Source organism: Kogia breviceps, chromosome 12, assembly GCF_026419965.1.
Source record: "Kogia breviceps isolate mKogBre1 chromosome 12, mKogBre1 haplotype 1, whole genome shotgun sequence".
Lineage (NCBI taxonomy): Eukaryota > Metazoa > Chordata > Mammalia > Artiodactyla > Physeteridae > Kogia > Kogia breviceps.
This window is the reverse complement of record NC_081321.1, coordinates 94,335,161-94,354,455: the sequence shown is the minus strand read 5'-3', so window position 1 is coordinate 94,354,455 and position 19,295 is coordinate 94,335,161. Positions and strand designations below refer to the sequence as shown.

At 57.8% G+C, this 19,295-nt stretch overlaps 1 protein-coding gene across 1 annotated transcript in view; it reads right to left on the bottom strand.

Moving 5' to 3' along the window:
• MGAT3 (beta-1,4-mannosyl-glycoprotein 4-beta-N-acetylglucosaminyltransferase) overlaps window positions 1-9,635 on the bottom strand; it is a 29,139-nt gene extending 19,504 nt beyond the window's left edge. Inside the window, exon 1 of the mRNA XM_059082417.2 lies at window positions 9,496-9,635. The gene's annotated coding sequence lies outside the window, so the exon portion shown is untranslated. The remainder of the gene's footprint in view (window positions 1-9,495) is intronic.
• Between the last annotated feature and the right edge of the window lie 9,660 nt (window positions 9,636-19,295).

The following is a 19,295-nucleotide window of genomic DNA, read 5'->3' as shown; positions in this document are numbered from 1 at the left end:
TTGCTCCGGGTCTCCCTGACCCCAGGCGATGGGAAGAGCCGAGCTGTTTCAACCCTGGCCCGACCCCACTCCCCTGGCCCCCAGCTCCAGCACAGCGCCTGACACAGAGGTTTGCTGAATGAATGAAAGACCTTCCTCCCAAATTCACACACCTGCACTTTTCAGTCAATACCGCCGGGCCCTCAGGCCTGGTCTGGGGCTTGGAAAAGTGCCTGCAGGTCCTAGTCCTGCCTGCCATGTGACCTCGGGCTCAGCACGCCCCAGTGAAGCGGCTCATCTACGTGAATTCTTTTTTTTTTTTTTTTTAATAAATTTATTTATTTATTTTTGGCTGTGTTGGGTCTTCGTTTCTGTGCGAGGGTTTTCTCTAGTTGCGGCGAGCGGGGGCCACTCTTCATTGCGGTGCGCGGGCCTCTCACCGTCGCGGCCTCTCTTGTCGCGGAGCACAGGCTCCAGACGCGCAGGCTCAGTAGCCGTGGCGCACAGGCTTAGTTGCTCCGCGGCATGTGGGATCTTCCCGGACCGGGGCTCGAACCCGTGTCCCCTGCATGGGCAGGCGGATTCTCAACCACTGCGCCACCAGGGAAGCCATCTACGTGAATTCTAAGGGTCTCTTCCAATGGGCTGCTGGTGGTGAAGGGAATGGTTCCATCCTCCGAGTGCTCAGCGACACGACGGCTGATGGCTGGGAGGCAGCACGGGAAGGAAGAAGGTGGAAAAGGAAGCAATGGCTCCGGGCAGGTTAGGATCCTCCCCGCCACGGCTCGCCGCTGTGTGCTCGGTGCCCGGAGCCAGGCCTGGCCTCAAGCAGCCGCTGCTGAATGAAGAAATGGGCTTGAACCCTGGCTCTGCCGCCCTTAGCTCTGTGGCCCCAAGCAAAAGTCCTACCCTCTCCAGGCCTGGTAGGGAGGCTGGTAACACCACCTGCAGGGTCCTCGGAGGGTTGTGGGGCTGCGCCTGGCCCAGAGCCTGTGGCTCCTGCAACCTGGGAACCTGGGCACCACAATTAACCTCCTGCTGGGAGTGGTTCTGACGGAGCAGGTGCACAGCTGGTTGGCTCTGCGGCTCTGGGCACCCAGTGAGCCTGTCGAGGCCGAACAATGAGCCTTTTCTCTTTTCCCTTCGCGATTACTCTCTGTCCGCCCCTGCCTGCGAGGGGCCATAGCTTCCTTGGGTCAGTCCCCACCGGGGACTCTCAGTCAGACTCTCAGTCACCTAATGGCAGAGGACACCACGCAGGGCTGCAGGCACTGGGCCCTGCTCCTTAATTTCATAAGCCACCAATCTGTTCTTGCTCCTTTAATTACTTAGTCCTTCCCACCTGCTGGATCCAGAGAGCATTCTGGAACAGGCCTGCCAGTGCTCAAACTTCCCACTGACGGTGGGGCAGGAGAGAGGGGATGAAACAGCAGTGACGGAAGCATCACCACAGGTGAGAAGGTCATTCCAGGGGTCAGGTGGCTGGGGTCCCAGTCTCAGCAATTCTGCTAACCTCCCGGGAGACCCTGGGCGCCCAGAGCAGCGCCCCCTTCCCAGGGGATGGGCTTCATCTCAGCTCATCTCCGCGAGCCCACTTCGCGGATGGGGACCGGGGCTTAGAGAGGGGACATGCCTTGTCCCAGGTCAGGTACCAGCAGGCCATGGGAAGGGCCTGGCTCAGCAGAGACCTCGTGCATGCCCACTGCTGCTCACCAAGGTGCAGGACCGCCCCATCCTCGCTGGACCTCAGTTTCCCACTGACCCCTGGGGGCACGGACTCGACCTTCCAGCTCTGACTGATATCAGTGTTCCGCGTTCCAGAAGGCCGCATTCTAGGTTTGCTGCTCCATTTCCCCCCTCCAGGTTCCATAATCCAGTTTCTCTGTTCTGAATTGAGGGGGTTCTACTTCTAGGTGCTGTGTTCTGGGGTCTGGTCCCGAGGCTCTCCTCTCATGGAGAGTTCTGCAGCCCGGGCTCTCCAGCCAACATGCTACTTCTTCAGCGCACTGTACTCTCCTCCCTGCACTGGCAGCAGGGGTCACAGCCCACAACTCCGTGTTCCAGCCCCATCAGCCTTCAGGAGCACTTCGGAGCAGCGAACCAGCAAGGAGGGTCAGCTTGGGGTCCCAGGGCCATCGGGGGATTGCAGAGCACACCCACAGCTGGGCAGGAATGCCCCTCCTCACCCTTCTCCCCGTCCGTCCAGGATGCCATCCTGCCCAGACCCACCCCTGCCGGCCTCTGTCCCCACCAGTCCGCACTGGGATGGCCCGACAAGATGGGCGCTTCCCAAGAGCAGAGACCTTGGGACACTCATCTTCAGGGTCATGGCCTGGCATCCCCTTGTGGGCACTCAATAAACGCTTGCCGAATGAATTAGCTAGGCATGCTCAAGACTGGCAAGGTTACACATGGGCACAGCCTAAGGGACACGCATTCAGATGACGGAGGTGCTCCTGCTGTGTACATGCGCTGGTGACGCACACACACACACAAAAGTATGCACAGAAACAGACACGCTCACACCCTGCAGTCGGCAGATCTGTGCCCTGGCACCTAGCCCAGCCCCTGGCACACAGGGGGCACCTGGTGATTAAGTGCTGAATGAATGAATGAATGAGTGCTTTGTACCAGGGACAGAGTCAGGGGCCATGGGGGAGTCAGAGATTGAGTCCCCACCCGGACTCAGGGCTGAGCTGTGATTAGGAATACTATTACCACAGAGGAGAACCTGACCACATTGCAGGACTGCGGAAAGGCGCTTCGAGGCAGGAGTCCGTCAGGAAGGCAGTCAACAGCTATGCCCACACACTGGGCACAGGGGTGCGGGGGTAAAGCCAACAGCTCTGGGGTCACCCCTGGCTGGGAGGGGCAGGAATGGCTTCCTGGGTGGGTGGCAGCACCTGGGGTGGAGCGGGTTGGCTTTCCAGGTGGAGGGTCCAGCACAGCAACAGCCCCGAGGCTGGAACGTGGGGTCCATGGGAGAAGAGGAGCGAAGGCCGGACTGGCGCCATAGGAAGTCAGAGGTTGGGACGGAATTCTCGGGGCGCTGCATCCCAGTAGCCCCAGGCCTGGACTCTCACTGACCCGATTTCCAGGAATGAGAGAGACGCAAGCCGTTTGCCACGTGTGCAACCTGTTCTGGGGGATGCGCCTGGGACGGGCCAACTCCCACCCTGAGGCCCCACAGCCAGTCCCCCTGGAGGCTGCCCACAAGCAGTGACCCCAGAATCCAAAAAATGGGGAGGTGGCTGTTCTCACGGCACTCTTTCTTTTCTTTTTTTAAAATTAATTTATTTATTTTTGGCTGCGTTGGGTCTTCATTGCCGTGCGCGGGCTTTCTCTAGTTGTGGCGAGCGGGGGCTACTCTTTGTTGCGGTGCGCAGGCTTCCCATTGCAGTGGCTTCTCTCGTTGCAGAGCATGGGCTCTAGGTGCATGGGCTTCAGTAGTTGTGGCACGTGGGCTCAGTAGTTGTGGCGTACAGGCTTAGTTGCTCCGCGGCATGTGGGATCTTCCCGGACCAGGGCTCGAACCCATGTCCCCTGCCTTGGCACGTGGATTCTTAACTACTGCGCCACCAGGGAAGCCCACGACCCCTCTCCTTTAGAATATTACTTCATCTTTCTGGTTATAAAGGTTTCTCACACATTCTAGGGAATCTGGACATCACAGAGAAAGAAACAGGATGATACCACCCACCATCCCGCCACCCCCTGGGCTAACATTTTGGCTTAAGTTCTTATGGAGTTTTTTCCTGTGCACCTTTTTGCTGGAATGAGCTATTGACATGGATCTCCTGCCAGCTTTGGGGCAACACACATTTTTCCTAAGGAGCTTTGTCTCCCACACTGGAGGACCAGAGGGCAGGCCTGAGCCCTGGGGACGCTGCTCTCCTTGACTCCTTCTCATCCACCCCCTAAGCTGGACCCCACTGAGAAACTCCCCAGCTTGGGAGAGGAAAGGGGGTGGGGTGCAGCCCCACAGCCCTGGGCTCTACTCCTACAGACCACAAAGGTCTGGGTCAGCGCCAAGCACCCCGGGATCCCACCTTCCCTCTGGGAAATGAGCCGGTTCAGCTCCCCGGTGGCCCCAAGCTCCCCAGTATGGACCTCTCTCTGGACTGAGGTCACAGTCACCGACTGGGCTGCACTTTCCAGTTGCCTTCAGGAGCTGCGCCGGGAGGTCGCTTGGTCTTTCCCAGAATCCCCTCCCTTTGCCACCTAGACACAAGGAACAGCAAAGCAACGCCACTGCTGGCCCTGGTGACCTGCGCCCGAGTCCCCTGACCCAGTCCGATCTGTTCACTCCACTGGCATCCCTGCCAGACCCTCAACAGACCTGTCCTGCACAAGATTCTCATCCCATGGGGACGGACAGACAGAAATGGCCGGCGAGGAGGATCAGCCTTGCCATTGGGGTAGGGGTACGGAGTGGCTCCCTGAAGGAGTCTTAAAGGATGAGTCAGGAGAGGAGGGGAAGGGCATTCTGGACAGAGGGACAGCAGCAGAAAAGGCTTGAGAGGAAAGCTGGAACCTGGATTTCTGGTCTGGCTGCGGGAGCTGGTGCATCGCCCCTGAGGTATTGAAATGAAATCACGCAAGAAAGCACCAACATCTCGTTCCCATGTGTGCCGTAAATATGAGTTACGACCATTAACATTCACAGTCCTGGGCGATGGGTCGAGAAGGCACCTTCTCTATCTTTCACCTAAACCAGCCAATCTGCCTTGTTTCCGGAAGTGGCCCTTACCTTCCACTCTCAAAATTACCATTCAACAAGTACTAAAGAAATACTTCTCGGACTTCCCTGGTGGCACAGTGGTTAAGAATCTGCCTGCCGATGCAGGGGACAAGGGTTCGAGCCCTGGTCCGGGAAGTTCCCACGTGCCGCGGAGCAAGGAAGCCCATGCGCCACAACTACTGAGCCTGCGCTCTAGAGCCCGGGAGCCACAACTACTGAAGCCCCTGCGCCACAACTACTGAAGCCCCTACGCCTAGAGCCCGTGCTCCGCAACGAGAGAAGCCACCGCAATGAGAAGCCCACGCACCGCAACGAAGAGTAACCCCCGCTCGCCGCAACTACAGAAAGCCCGCGCGCAGCAACGAAGACCCAACGCAGCCAAAAATAAATAAATAAAATAAATTAATTAATTTTAAAAAATAAATAAATACCTTCCCGAGTGCTTCTTCTGCGTGAGGCATGGTGCCAGCCCCCAGCGAGTGCCTGTGTGCCCAGCCCAGGAACGAGTCCCCCGCCTTAATGGGCAGCTCCCTGGTCCCCCTTCCCTGGTCACCACGGTTCACCCAGACCGTGTGCTGGTCCCCAGGAACAAGGGAAGAGTGGTGACGAGGGATTTGGCCAAAGTACTAAGCAAGCCCTGGGGTTTCCACAGCCAGCCCAGGACCTGTTCCCTGGAGAAAGCGACAGAAGCAGGTGCTGGGATAAAAGCAATGGGCGGAAGGAGGGGAGGAGCGGGCGGGGGGCGTGGCATAGTGTGTGCGGAGCTGGGTTGAGGCTGGGGGTGGAGCCGAGGCCGAGAACACAGGAGGGGGCTGAGTCACAGGGATCTGGGTCCCAGAGGGCGGGGGTCTCATCCTGGAATTCATGGGACTAAGCGGTGGTTCTTGGAGTCCACAGGCCTCTGAATCCCCAGGGGATTCAAATCAGGGTTTCCAGCCCTCCCTCCCATGGTGTGATTCTGACTCAGCAGGGCAGGGTGAGGCCTGGGAAATCCGTACTTTCACCAAAAGCTGCCCAGGTGAGGCCGAGCAGGCCCTCTTGACGCAGGGTCCCAGGGCTCTGGGGAGGAAAGAAGTAGCACCGGGGCCCTGAAGAGGGTGGCCTGGAGGGCAGGGCCCGGGTGAGGCAGCTGTCTCAGGCATCCAAGCCTCAGAGAACAGTCACCTCTGGGTGATTGAGGGGGCCTAGACAGGCAGCCCCATCAAGCTTTGGGGTCCTACAGGCTGGACATAATCCCAGACCTGCCACTTCCCGTCCCTGGGCCCCAGGCCCCCTCAAACTGCTAAATGGGATAATGATATTGATAGTAGCTACCTCGAGGGAAGTTAGAGGCAACTCTAAATGCAGACAAAGTGCTTTGGCCCAGTGCCCAGCACATAGTAAGTGCTCGATAAATAGCAGCAAATTATTATGACTGGAAAGTCCTCCATCATGGGTCTCTCAACCAGAATCCCAGAGACTGCCTCTGGCCACCCTCCCTCAACCAGACGCTGTCTGGCCTGTTCCTTCTGGGAAGTTCCTGGCCTGCCTAGAGAGGTAGCCAGAGGCTGGGCCCTCAGGAGGCCCCAGTGTCCACACAGACTCCTACCTTCTGTCCTGGCCTTCACCCTGCATGCCACCCCACCCCCGGGAGTCCCACTGCAGCGGGAACCAAAGTCTTAGCCAAATAAGCTCTAAATTCATAAAGCAACAGAGTAATTAGGTATGTGAATGATTCTTATTGTTCGAGTTTTATTTTTATGGAAAAGATGAAAAGAAGTGAGCCAACAGGGGAATTTCAGCAGTGCAAGGAAAAGTATTTGGGGGCTCTGTTAACTTCTTGGATTATGGGCAAAACCTTGGGCCCCCTTGTCAGCCCATTCTAGATCATAGGACCGCGGGCCACTACCCTTCCACCCCCTCACCCCCCAGGCCCGCTTCCAGCTCTTGGGAAGTTCCCACCCGCTCCTGAAGCCTCTCTTTCCCCTTCTGGAAGGTGGGGACAAGCAAGGTCCCTGTGACCATTCTGCTGCAAGTGAGGCTGCCCTCTGGAGGGTCAGTGTCCTCCGTCCGGGATGGAGAAGGGGAAGGAAGGGTGGAAGGAAGACACCCCGGCTCATTCGAGACCCAGTCGCCAGCATACCACTGGCCCCTGCTCAAGCAATGGGTACAGAGAGGCAGGCTCTGGCCCATGGGGACTCACAGACAGAGGGAAAGACAAACGGAAGTGGACATGTACTGGGGCAGGCTGTGTAGTCTCTGAGGAAGCAGGGGCGAAGAGGGAGACTCATTCAGGAAGGGCGGCAGCGAACGCCCAATGGAAATGGAACCAGGCTGTTCAAATAGCAATAATGTGCATCATCCCCATTCTAGAGACAAGGAAACTGAGGCGCAGGGAGGCAGACTCGCTAGTACACTGTCACACGGTAAGAAGTGACCGGATCGGGATTCGAACCTGGGCCACTGGATCTGGAATCCTTGCTTTTTAACTTCTGCACTTGGCTGCCTCGTGGCACAATTATTGAGACTCTCCCCCTACCCCCAAGCAGCCAGCACAGAGCTAGGCAGACCACGGGTGCCCAGGGATACCTGCTGGCCAACTAGATTCCAATCTCCGGGGGGCAAGGCCTGTGTCCTCTCCACCTGGGTGCCCGGCACAGTGCCCCTCACAGGAGGACATCATGTTTGTTGCTCAGAATATATGAAGAAACTTCTGGAAGGGAGCCCTGGTCCCCATGTGGTAGACTAGAGCTAGCTGGGAGTGGGGTGCACCATGCTGTGTGGGGAACAAAGAGGCTCTGGCCTTGGGGAGCAGAGCAGAGCCCCCTGATAGGCATGGCTGGGGGCCAGAAGGTGGTGGGTGCCCACGAGGGCAAGAGGAGGCTGTCTGTGCAGACCTTCCCCCCCCCCGTCCCCGGTCACTCCTCACTGCTCCTCCTAGAAGGAGGACATGGACACACAGCTCCCCCAGGCCTCGGCTACCTCCTAGTCACATCCAGCCCTCACGGGATCCTCACCACCAGCCATGAAGTGGACGTGGCCGGCCGGCTGGTATCCATGTCCCTGTTTTACAGGTCAAAATACGGATGCGGCAGCCAGCGCTTCCCGAGTGCTTCTCAGGTGCAGCATGCAGCATCTCGTGCGGTCCTCACCGCAACTCTGGGGAGGGTTCTCCCCACGTGACAGAGGTGGAAACTGAGGTTCCGAAAGCTGCCCAGCCTGCGGTGGTCCAGCTTCCACAGTAAAGGGGATCACCAGTGTGGGTCAAGCAGCCCTGACCACATCAAGGGCACTGGGCAGACCCTCAGAAGGGGGGCAGCTGAGCCAGATGGCGCCATCCCAGTCAAGGCAGCCCCTCACTGTGCTGTCCTCGTGCCAGCTCCCTGGTGTGACCCGCCGTCTCGCCTCCACCTGGCCCTCCTTCCCTCCAGCCTTGGCTCCCCCTCTTCATCTGGCTTCTGATTTTTTGGCCTCTGGCGCAGTGTTTGACCATCCCCCACCTCCATCTCTCAGCACGTACATCTCTGAGCCTCTGCTCACGCCATCCCTCCTCCCAGAATGCCCTTCCCACTTTCTCCACCAAGCAAACCCTTCCAGCTTCCTTTTGTGTTTCCCAGCAAGTTCTCTCTCCCCCTTGGGCTGGCAGCCCCTTTTTCCAACTTTCCTAGGACCCTGTGCCTATCTCTTTAGCGCTGATAACCCCACAGAATTGCCAGCTCCTCCAGGTAGGGGGTGGGGAGGCACTTGTCTTGCTCTTCCCTCCATCCTCAGGCTTGGCCCGTTGCCTGGATTTTTAGTAAATGCCCGGGAGGTGACACAACAGTGCCCGCCCGCCCGCAACTCCCCCATCAAGGAAGGTCTGGCCTGGTGGCCCAAGAGTGAAGAGGAGTGCTCTGGGGTGGAGAGTACCAGTACTGGGGGACCCTGGAGAGAGCTCATTGGGGTAGTGTCCCTGCGCCTTCTAGAAAGTCTTCTAGAGCCTAGACAGTCACCCGACCTCGGGTCACCAGGGTTGGCTGAGACTCATCTCTGCTTCTCTGGCACCCCAGCTCAGTCACCGCCCCCCAGTATAATCCAGGTGCACTCCCCTCCCCACCCCGTTTCCAGAACTCACTATTTGCAGATATTTATAGCGCCCTCCCCCAGCCTGGTTGCCTCCCCCGCCCTGGGCAGTGCAGTGGAAAGAGCGGGAGCCCCCTCACCAGGAAGGGTTGGGGTTCTTCCCCCACTCCCCTCTGCCTGGTCCCGGCCTCCGCACCCTCCCAGCACCCAGACAGCGCCTGGGCCCCTGCCGCCGCCGCCGTCGCCGCCGCCGCCGCCGCCGCCGCAACCCGGGGTTGGGGGAGGTGGATGGGGGAAGGCGGGCGCTGAGGCCTCCCACCCCCAGTCCCGCGCCGCGCGGGAGGTTTGTCGGGGGCGCAGCGCACAAAGCCTGGCTCAAGCCCCGAGGCTCGGGGACGCCCCCAGCCCAGGCCGGGGGTGGGGGGTCGAGGGGATGAGGCTTTGCCCTCCCGGGCCACGGAAAGCTCCGCTGAGCAGCCGGGTTGGGGGAGGGGGCGCCAGAACTGAGTAGCCGCCTCTGCATCCGCCCGTCATCTCGGCCCCCCACCCCGGCCCCCCAGCGTAGTTCTCCCGCCCCCGCCCCCAAAGGTCATGCTCAGGGAGAGGGTCTGTGGGAGCTGTGGCTGGGGGCGCAGCGAGCGCGGAGGAGGAGGCGCGGAGATGGAGGCGGAGGGCCGGAGTGCAGGGATGCAGGGGCTGCGGCTCGGGTCCCCAGGACGCCAGGGTCAACTCACCCATCGCCCGCCGGGTCTCAGCAGCGGCGGCATCAGCGGCGGCGGCGGCTCCGCGGCCCCCGGGGCCCCCGGCGGGGAGATGCTGGCGTCCGCCGCAACCTCTCGCCCCATCCCGGGCTCCGGCGGCGGCGGCTGCGGCGGGCGCCCGGCATCGCAGGCGGCGCGGCCCCGGCCCGGCCCCGATCCCCGCCCCCCGCCCCCCGCCCCCACCTCCACCCCGTCCCGCGGGCCAGGCGCGGCCGCCCGCCTGCACCACGGGGCCGCGGCGGGGGCCCGACGAGCAGACCGGCGCCGGGGAGGGCCCCACGGGAGGCGCGCGGGGGGTGCGGAGCCGAGGCCCGAGCGCCGAGCGCAGAGGTGCCGCTCCCTCCGGGCTCGGGCGGCTCCGGCCCCCGCCCCGCCCCCACCGGCGCCCCCTCCCCTCCGCCTCCAGCCGGGCTCCGCTCGCAGCGCCGGGACGGGGGTGCCTCGGACCGCAGTCTCGGGCCGCCGCCGCTCCGCGCCTCCCGCGCGTGCGATCAAATTGTGTGTATGTGTGTGTATGTGTGTGTGTGTGTGTGTGCGCGCGTGTGTGTGTGTGTGTGTGCGCGCGCGTGCGCGCGCGCGCCCCTGCCTGTGACCGTGCGTGCGCCGGCCCACAGCCCGGTGCGTCCTGTGCGGTTGTGTGTGTGCGATGGGAGGCGGAGCGGGTCGGAGAGTGTGTGTGTCTGGCATGTGCATGCGTCAGCGTGTCCGGTTCTGTGTGCGCCTGGATGCGTGTGTCTGCTTTGCAGTGTGAATGGGTCTGTGTGACCTGCGGCGTGTACCCGGGTCTGTTCCCGTGTGCGCATGGGCGTGGATCCCGGGCACTGTGCCTGTGTGTACCTGGATCGTGATTGTGTGCACACATCTGTGACCGTGTGCGGAGAGGCCTCTAGGTCTTGTACTGTGTGCGTGCCTGGCCCTGGGCGTCTGTGATGATGTATATACGCATTTGTGACCGTGGGCAGAGGCCTGGTTTTGTATTGTGGTGCGCGCATAGCGCTGGGCCTGTTACTGCGTCTACACAGGTCTGTGTGTAGGTAAAGATCCCCGATGTACACTGGTCTGTGGGCCTTGGGCCTTGGCTTACTTGTATCCTTCTGACCCCCTCCATCCGTGCATATGACCAACACAACTGTGTGCTCCCTCTCCCCCAGGCATGGCCCACTGACTCTGGGCGGAAACTTCCCCTCCCCCCGCAGCGGGCACTCAAAGCCCACAGGCCCTGGCCACCTTTGGGGCGTCCTCTCCTGCTACACGGTCAGCATTAGTTCTCCAAGTGCCCGTTTCACACCTTGGCTCCTAATGCTCTTGTTCGGGGCTCGAGGCGCCCTCCATGTGCTTCCTGCCCTTCCAGGGCAGTGGGCTTCAAGCTTCCGCTCTGGGGGTCCCGTTGAGCAATCACTTCCACCCGTGTGTGCAAGGCATCTTGGGTTATGCAGCAGCACCACTGTAGACCATCGGCAAAGGAGAGCGGGACAGGGCAGGGAGGTCCCTCAAGGCTACAGGTCCCAGCAAATGTTCCCACGACCTTTGGAGCCACCTCCTGCTGGTCTTCCTACTCCAGGTGCTCCGGGCCCACCTTTATCCATTCTTGCTAAGCAGCCAGGTTGATGCTTCTTCAGCATTCATTTGAGCAGGTCACTCTCCTCCCTGAACCCCAGGTGGTCCCCACTTGCTCTCAGCTTAAGCTCAGTTCTTGGGCAGGGAAGAAGGAGGCCCTGGTGACCTGGACCCATCCAGTTTTTCTGCATCACCCCCTACTGTTCATCTCTGCCTGAAAGTCCCCTCTAAGCCGAAGATGGGAAAACTATTGTCTGTAAGATCCAGATAGTAAATATTTTCGGCTTTGCTGCTCACAGGGTCTCTGTCTCAACTACTCAACTCTGCCATTGTAGCATAAAGTCAACCATAGATATTGTGTAAAGGAATGAGCATGGCTGTGTTCCAATAAAACTTCATTTATGACCACTCAAGGTGAACTATTCTTCTTCTTTTGATTTTATTTCCCAACCACTTGAAAATGTAAAAACCATTCCCAGCTGTCACTGCTCTAGGCATATATATCCCTGAGCCCTATGTATCATCCCCATGACTCACCTGCTTAGCTACTCTGTCACTCCCCTCAAATCCCGTCGATTCTACCCTGAAAATGTCAGCCTCCCCTTCTCCCCCACCTGCCTCTCTAGCCGACTCTCTGCCCTTGTCTCTCCACCCCCACGGAATCCTCACTACTGCTCACACACACTCACCTCCACCTCGCCGTGCCCCTGCCTGGGGATTCCTGCCACCTGGAAAGGGTGCTCTCAGAGACACTTCCCTTGCCCCCAACGTCCCCAGGAGAATCTCCTCCCACGGCCTCCTGCAGTAGCTTGGGCATCCCTCGGCCCAGAAGTGGAGCACTGTTTCAGGTCTGGCTTCCCCAGCAGACTTGTTCTGGGCATCTAAGAAACCTGGACACCGGCCCAGCACCAAGCTGGGCACAAAATATCATATCCCTCAGTCTTCACAGCTTCCAGCAAAGGGGAGGTGGTGAAATGACATGCCCTGGGCTCGAGTTCAAGTTTGTGGGGCTTTCTCAGTCTTCACTCTCTGCCAGGATGCTCATGGTGGGTGGTCCATAGCATTCATCTGTCACTTCGCATGTGCTCTTTCTGCCCCTGACAAGCTCTGGCTCCCCCCTAGACTACGAGCCTCGCAGGTCCAGATCGAGGCCTGAGCCACAAGTACGCCTTTTTGTCCCTTGAAATTTTTTAATTGACTTGAGTGAAGAGAGAATAGCTGCACACAGTGCAAATTTGAAAATTATTGAAGGGTGGCAGGTGGGAAGCACGCTTCCCTCTATGTAAGGATTTTACCCTTATGACATTTTTTGTGATGCAGCTCGTTTGATGTGAAGCCATTTTGTTGTGACCTAAAAACCAATCCATTCCACTTATAGCCTGACTCCCTTTTGGTTTTTTTAATAAGGTGCAAAATAGATGTGGTCACCTGTCGTTGAGCCCCCAGGCCCTGCCCATGGAGCCGAGTGGGAGGTAAGGCTTGTGGGCAGGTCACTTTGCACGGTGGTAACTGGGTACAGGGCTTGGCATGTAGGAGGCACTCAATCAATACTTGCAGAGAAAAAAAAAAAATGAGTTTATGCTGTGTGCATGTTGCTTGTCATGAAAAAACCCAGTAATTGGCCATTTTGACCCGTCTGAAAATGGCCTTCAGGGGGCTATACCCTGCATCCCTCACTGGGGCACCTCCACCCACATGTGGGTGCTTTTAGGCCCATGCACTGGAGAGGGACCTAAAGGCAGGCACCCCCCCCCCCCCCCAGGGAGGGCAGTTGTGTGGAGGAACAAGAGTGGGATTGGCCTGCCCTGCCCGGAGCTGGCCGGCTCAGGGAGACTCTGGGGGCCTGCTCAAGCATGCTGTGTCCTCTCCCCACTTGGGTCCTTGTTCTCCGGGACTTTCCAGATTCCCAAGCTTCTTGGGAGACCACAGGGGAGTCAGACTTGGTTGGGGCCACACCAAAGTCAGCTTCCATCTGCCCATTGTGTTGGGGACCGCACGTGGCAAATGCCTGTCACCCACCCCAACAGAGATGACAGGTGACTTGCTCAGTCACACACATAACCTGCCTCTGGTGGATCTGGGCACACCAGGCCCCACCTCTCCACCCTCCCTGTACAGACCCTGCAGTGCCAGCAGCCCACCTCTGAGATAGCTGCCAGGAGGGAAACAACCCCCAGTTCTTTCCTCCCCAGTCTTTTCCCCTCCAGCTTTTTTTTTTTTTAATTTTATTTTTTTTTCCCCTCCAGCTTTTATAGAGGGCTGGCTGCCAGTAGATGCTCGACAGGGGGAGAAGCCAAGTATTGTCGTGATTAAGACCTGGATTCTAGGGGCTCGACTGGTGGCACAGTGATTAAGAATCTGCCTGCCAATGCAGAGGACACGGTTTTGAGCCCTGATCCGGAAAGATCCCACATGCCACGGAGCAACTAAGCCCGTGCGCCACAGCTACTGAGCCTGCGCTCTCGAGCCCGTGAGACACAACTACGGAGCCCGCGTGCCACAACTACTGAAGCCAATGCTCCGCAACAAGAGAAGCCACCACAACGAAGAGGCTGCACACAGCAACGAAGACCCAACACAGCCCAAAATAAATAAATAAATAAATTTATTTTAAAAAAAATCTTGTCATAACCTATAATGGAAAAGAATCTAAAAAAAGTATATCCATATCTGAATCACTTTGCTGTACACCTGAAACTAACACATCACAACATTGTAAATCAACTATATTTCAATAAAATAAAAAATTAAAGGAAAAAGACCTGGGTTCTAATGCAGCCCCACTGCCTGTTCCAGTCATTTCACTGTGCTAAGCCTCCGTTTCCGCATCTGGAAAAGGGGGATGATCCCCGCCCAGTCATCACGTTGATATCAGTGGAACCTGGACGTCCCCATCCTCTCCCTTCCCCTCCCTCGCTTCCTGCCGCGTCTCCCTGCCATCAGAGGGACGTGGGGAGGCAGAGGCTCAGTAGGTGGTCCTCCCTCCCCACTCCTCTGGGGCCAGGCTGCCTGACAAGGAGGCTGTGGGAGGCTGGAGCTGAGAGAGGCCCAGATACAAGATTAGCCACCCCAAGGCAGGTGTTGCCTTACAGATCTCCTGTCCCCTTTCACCCGGGACCTGTTTGGTTCTGGGAACAATCGCTAGGTCTGTTATCCCTTTTGGCAGCTGCTGCCTGGCCTGTGGGAACTACATTTTCCCTTCCCTGGGTCATCTCATGCCTGGCCCTGGGTCTCCGGATGAGGAGTCCCCTGACCCGTGATGAGGGCCAAGCACCTGCCCTGCCAAGGCTCCTTGGGGGCCAGGAGCACGGCAGCGCCACAGGCAGAGTGAGCTGGCTCAAAGCTTTGCCTTCGGGACCTCCCTGGCGGTCCAGTGGTTGGGACACTGCGCTTTCACTGCCGAGGGCACCGTTTCCATCCCTGGTCAGGGAACTAAGATCCCGCATGCCGCCTGGTGGTGTGGCAAAAAATAAATAAAGCTTTGGCTTCTTCATCTGCAGAATGGACATGAGGTGACTGTCTGACAGCGTGTGGGCTGGCAGCAGAAGGATTCCATAAATGTTAGTCCCCTTCCTTCCTCATCACCTGCCAGATGAAGTCACCAAACTTGGCATCCTCTCCTACCCTCCCCCACATGCTCTCCATTCATTCATTCATTCATTCATCCATTCCTTCATTACTGAGCCCCTCCCCAAAGCACACAGCAAGCAGCCCTCTGAAAAACTTGTAGTTTCTCCAGCTTTTCTTATCTCTGTGCCTTGGCATATATTAGCCCTGCCCAGAGAGCCTTTCTGGAAAAACTCCTACTCATCCTTCAAGACCCCACCCACATATCCCCTACCCCTGAAGGCCACTCCGGTTCCCAGAGGCCTTGCTCATGCCCTATTTGGTGAGTTCCCACCTCAAGGCCTTTGCTGCTACTGAGGGTCCATGGCTGTTATCGGATTCTCAAAGGGTGGGGGACCAAGCTGAGGGACTCCTGGGCTCTCCTGCCTTTTCAGAGGCCCCTCCCCCAATCTCTCCACTCTCCTCCCACAGTAGAGGGTCCTGTGGGCTCCCAAATTGCCCTCTCACCCCTCCATGGCTCTCACCTGCATCCTCGCTGCAGCTTTTCCACTGGTGCCTCTGCCCCTGCCTCATAGAGCAGTCAGTGTGCTTCTGGAAAGCACAAGTCAGACCCCTTCCCTCCTCTGCTCAAATCCTGCTGTGGCTCCCATCTCACCCAGAGTGAGGCCAGAGTCCTTCAGGAGCCACAAGGGCCCGCCTGGTCTCAGCTGCTGCCCCCCTGCCCCGTTCCCCTCAGTGCTCCCTGAGCTCATCTACTTCCTCCGGGCTGGCTGTTCCCTCCTCTGGAATGCTCTTCCCCAGGTGCCGCATGGCTCCTCCTCCTCCCAGTGCAAACGCGGGGACTCCCCAAGCACCCTGTTTAGGTGCAGGCTTCCTGATCGCTCTCCCTGCTCTTCTTTTTTTCTTAGCACTTTTTTTTTTAACATGTTTATTGGAGTATAATTGCTTTACAATGGTGTGTTAGTTTCTGCTGTATAACAAAGTGAATCAGCTATACATATACATATATCCCCATATCTCCTCCCTCTTGCGTCTCCCTGCCACCCTCCCTATCCCACCCCTCTAGGTGGTCACAGAGGACCGAGCTGATCTCCCCGTGCTATGCGGCTGCTTCCCACTAGCCATCTATTTTACGTTTGGTAGTGTATATAAGTCCATGCCACTCTCTCACTTCATCCCAGCTTACCCTTCCCCCTCCCCGTGTCCTCAAGTCCATTCTCTATGTCTGCGTCTTTATTCCTGTCCTGCCCCAAGGTTCATCAGTACCATTTTTTTTAGATTCCATATATATGTGTTAGCATACGGTATTTATTTTTCTCTTTCTGACTTACTTCACTTTGTATGACAGTCTCTAGGTCCATCTACCTCACTACAAATAACTCAATTTTGTTTCTTTTTATGGCTGAGTAATATTCCACTGTATATGTGTGCCACATCTTCTTTATTGCTTCCATGACCTGGCTATTGTAAATAGAGCTGCAGTGAACACTGTGGTACATGACTCTTTCTGAATTATGGTTTTCTCAGGGTATACACCCACGAGTTCACCTTCTGGCACACTAGGTAATTTCCTGTTTTTCTTTCTTTCTTTCTTTCTTTCTTCCTTCCTTCCTTCCTTCCTTCCTTCCTTCCTTCCTTCCTTCCTTCCTTCCTTCCTTTGCTGTGCTGCATGGCTTACAAAATTCTCAGTTCCCTGAACAGGGACTGAACCCAGGCCACGGCAGTGAAAGCCCAGAATCCTAAACACTAGGCCACCAGGGAACACCCCCTCCTATGTTTCTTGTTCTTTGCTTGTCTCCCCACTAAGTATAACCCTTAGCAAGGCAGCGATCTTTGTCCTGATCCCGCTGTTGTCTCCCCAGTACCCACAAGGCTGGCACATAGCAACTGCTCAGTAAGCTCTGTTCCGTAGGAAGGAAGCCTCACCCCCATGTGGGTTTGGGGGATATCGCTCAGCTGTAAGTGTCTTCTGTGTGGGGCTTGAGGGCTGGTGGGAGCCTAGAGAGAAGTGTCAGCCTTCTGGCGGGAGCGGGGCGAGGGAGACCTTCGGATAGAAGAGTCCTCCCATCAGGGCCAGGGCGGCTGTGTGGTTGTAAACGGATGTGACCCAGGAAGCCAGTCGCTTTTTGTACCATGAACTGCACACAGTTCAGCAACCTCTCCTAGGAATTCGGGAGCCTGTTCCATCTCCACCCCCCTGCCTTCCCCGGAGCCCCCCCAAGCCTCACACACTGGAACCCCAGGTGAGGAAACTGATTGACAGAGCCCACCCAACAGCTGAGGGCAGAGCCAGGACTCAGAATCCAGGGCCAGAGCTCCAGCCACCAGGGGCGGGTCGCCCCCACAAGTCCTCTCATCCACATCTGCAGACCCCGTTGAGAGAGGAAGGAGAGTGCATTTGGGCGGGGCTGAGGTTACATCTATTCATTGATTGAGCACCTACTGTATGCCAGGCCCTGGGCTAGACGAATCAGACTCTTTCCTGCCCCCCGGGAGAACCTGGGACATGGGGAGCAGGGGATGAGACAGAAACACAACAGGAGGCAGCCGTGCCATCCCCCTGCGGGGCTGGGAAGGCGGAAGCAGCATCTCAGCCAGGCCTCAAAGGTTGGGGCACATCTGGAAACTAGCAAAAGAGGGGAAAGGGCATCAAGGCCAAGGAGGGACAGGGAAGGGACTGGTTAGAGCCAGAAAGTGTGCAGGGGACACAGAGGGAGCGAGCCAGCCTGAGGACCCCCACAGGCTCCAAGGACACCAAAGATGCTGAGGGCGGGACTGTCACCAGCTGAGCTAGTGACCCCCACTGTGGCGGATGCCAGCCCAGGAGGGGGGGCCTGCTGGAGTGAGGCTCGGGGGGCCGGGTCGCCAAGGGGAACGCGCTGGGTCACGCCAGGGGTCACGCCCACAGAGAGAAGTACACACAACCACACCTGTGCGCCTATGCCTGGCACACGCATGGAGCGGGTGCGCCCGCCGGAGACTCCCCACCCTAGCGTCACACACACTCACACACACACACAACCAGCCTCGTACACAGAGACCCACAGACACACTCCACGTGCACACACACAGGATGCACACCCCGCACCCACAAAACACCGCCGGGCACTCCCCCAAACTCACCTGGCAACATTCCTGTGGACCAGGCCGCGAGGGCAGGACTGGGACCCGCCCACCCAGAGCCCCTCCCTGCAGCCGCCGCTCCCAGACATACCACCAGCACCTGCCTTGGCAAATGCACCTCGCAACACCAGGAACAGCGGTAGGGGCACAAGCCCACGATGTTGACGCTCGGCCCGTCCACCCGGTGGCAGCTGGCGCTCCTGGGGCGCGTCAGCGAGGTTCCATCCTCACAGCTGCTGAGCCGGGACCTTGCCCACAGCCCCTCGGTCACATCTCCCACCTTTGGAACGTCCAGACTGTTTTCACTTGTCTGAGCCTGAAAGCCCCCGGGCCCAGAGGTGGTCCTCCGGGGGTCTCAGAGGCCCTTCGGCTCAGCAGGCTCTCTGGTCCTTCTGACGCCAGAAATGTAAATAATGAGGTGCTGCGGGGAGCCCTGGCTATCCAGCTGGAGCTGGGCGGATGGGTGGGAGTGTCATCCCAAAATCTGTTCTGTGGGTCAGCCACAGAGAAAGGCCCCGGCCGGGGCTGGGTCTCCACCTGGGGGCCCAAGCTGGCAGCAGGGGCTCAGCTGGTAACCTGTCACCCACGTGCACCCTCAGGCTACTGTGGCTGCCCAGATGTGGCTCGACTGAGCCTCACGCTCAAGGTCAACTCCTCCGACCCCCGTCCCAGGCAGCTCTGCTTACATGCTTCCTGTGACATGGCTCTCACTCTCTCTCACAGCAGCTCTTTGTTGTGGGACAGACTTGGCTGTTAGAAATCCTAGATCCCGTCACCTGGAACTGGTTCGAGCAAGTCAGTTTCTTCGTGAATGCCACGGTCCTTCAGAGATTTGACAAGAGTCCCTGCACCACTTCTCCTCCCAGTTTCTTTAGCGGCTCCTCTTACGACGGGGTTTCTAGAAATCTCCATTCCAGCCACTCTCCCACTTGCCCCTGCCCTTCCCCAGATGCAGCCTGACTAGTACAGACAAAGGCCGAGGGCCTCTCCCCTCCCCCTACGGGCCGACCCTCCGGTTTAGGTGGCTTGCCTTTGCGGTCAGGTTTCTGACCACTCTTGTACACTTCCTGCCAGCTGCTACCTGAAGTTCAGGGACTTGGCACTTGGAAAGGCTCAGGTGCTCACAAAAATTCTGGTTTAAAAAAAAAAACCTCAGCCACATTATGGTATAGGATCATGGGTTAGAACGTGGGTCAGCAAGACAGGGTTTGAATTTTGCTGTTGTGGTAGCTTTGGGCCAGTCATTTAACCTCTCTGTGCCTCAGTTTCCTCTTTTGTAAAATATCAGTAGGAATAAGAATCGTATCTACTGGGAATTCCCTGGCTGTCCAGTGGTTAGGACTCTGCACTTCCACTGCAGGGGGCACGGGTTCGATCCCTGGTCGGGGAACTAAGATCACACATGCCACAGGGCACAGCCAAAAAAAAAAAAAAAAAAAAAAAAAAGAATCGTGTCTACTGCATAAGGTTGTTGTAAAGATGAATTAAGTTTATACATGTCAAAATGCTTGGAACATAGCAAGTGC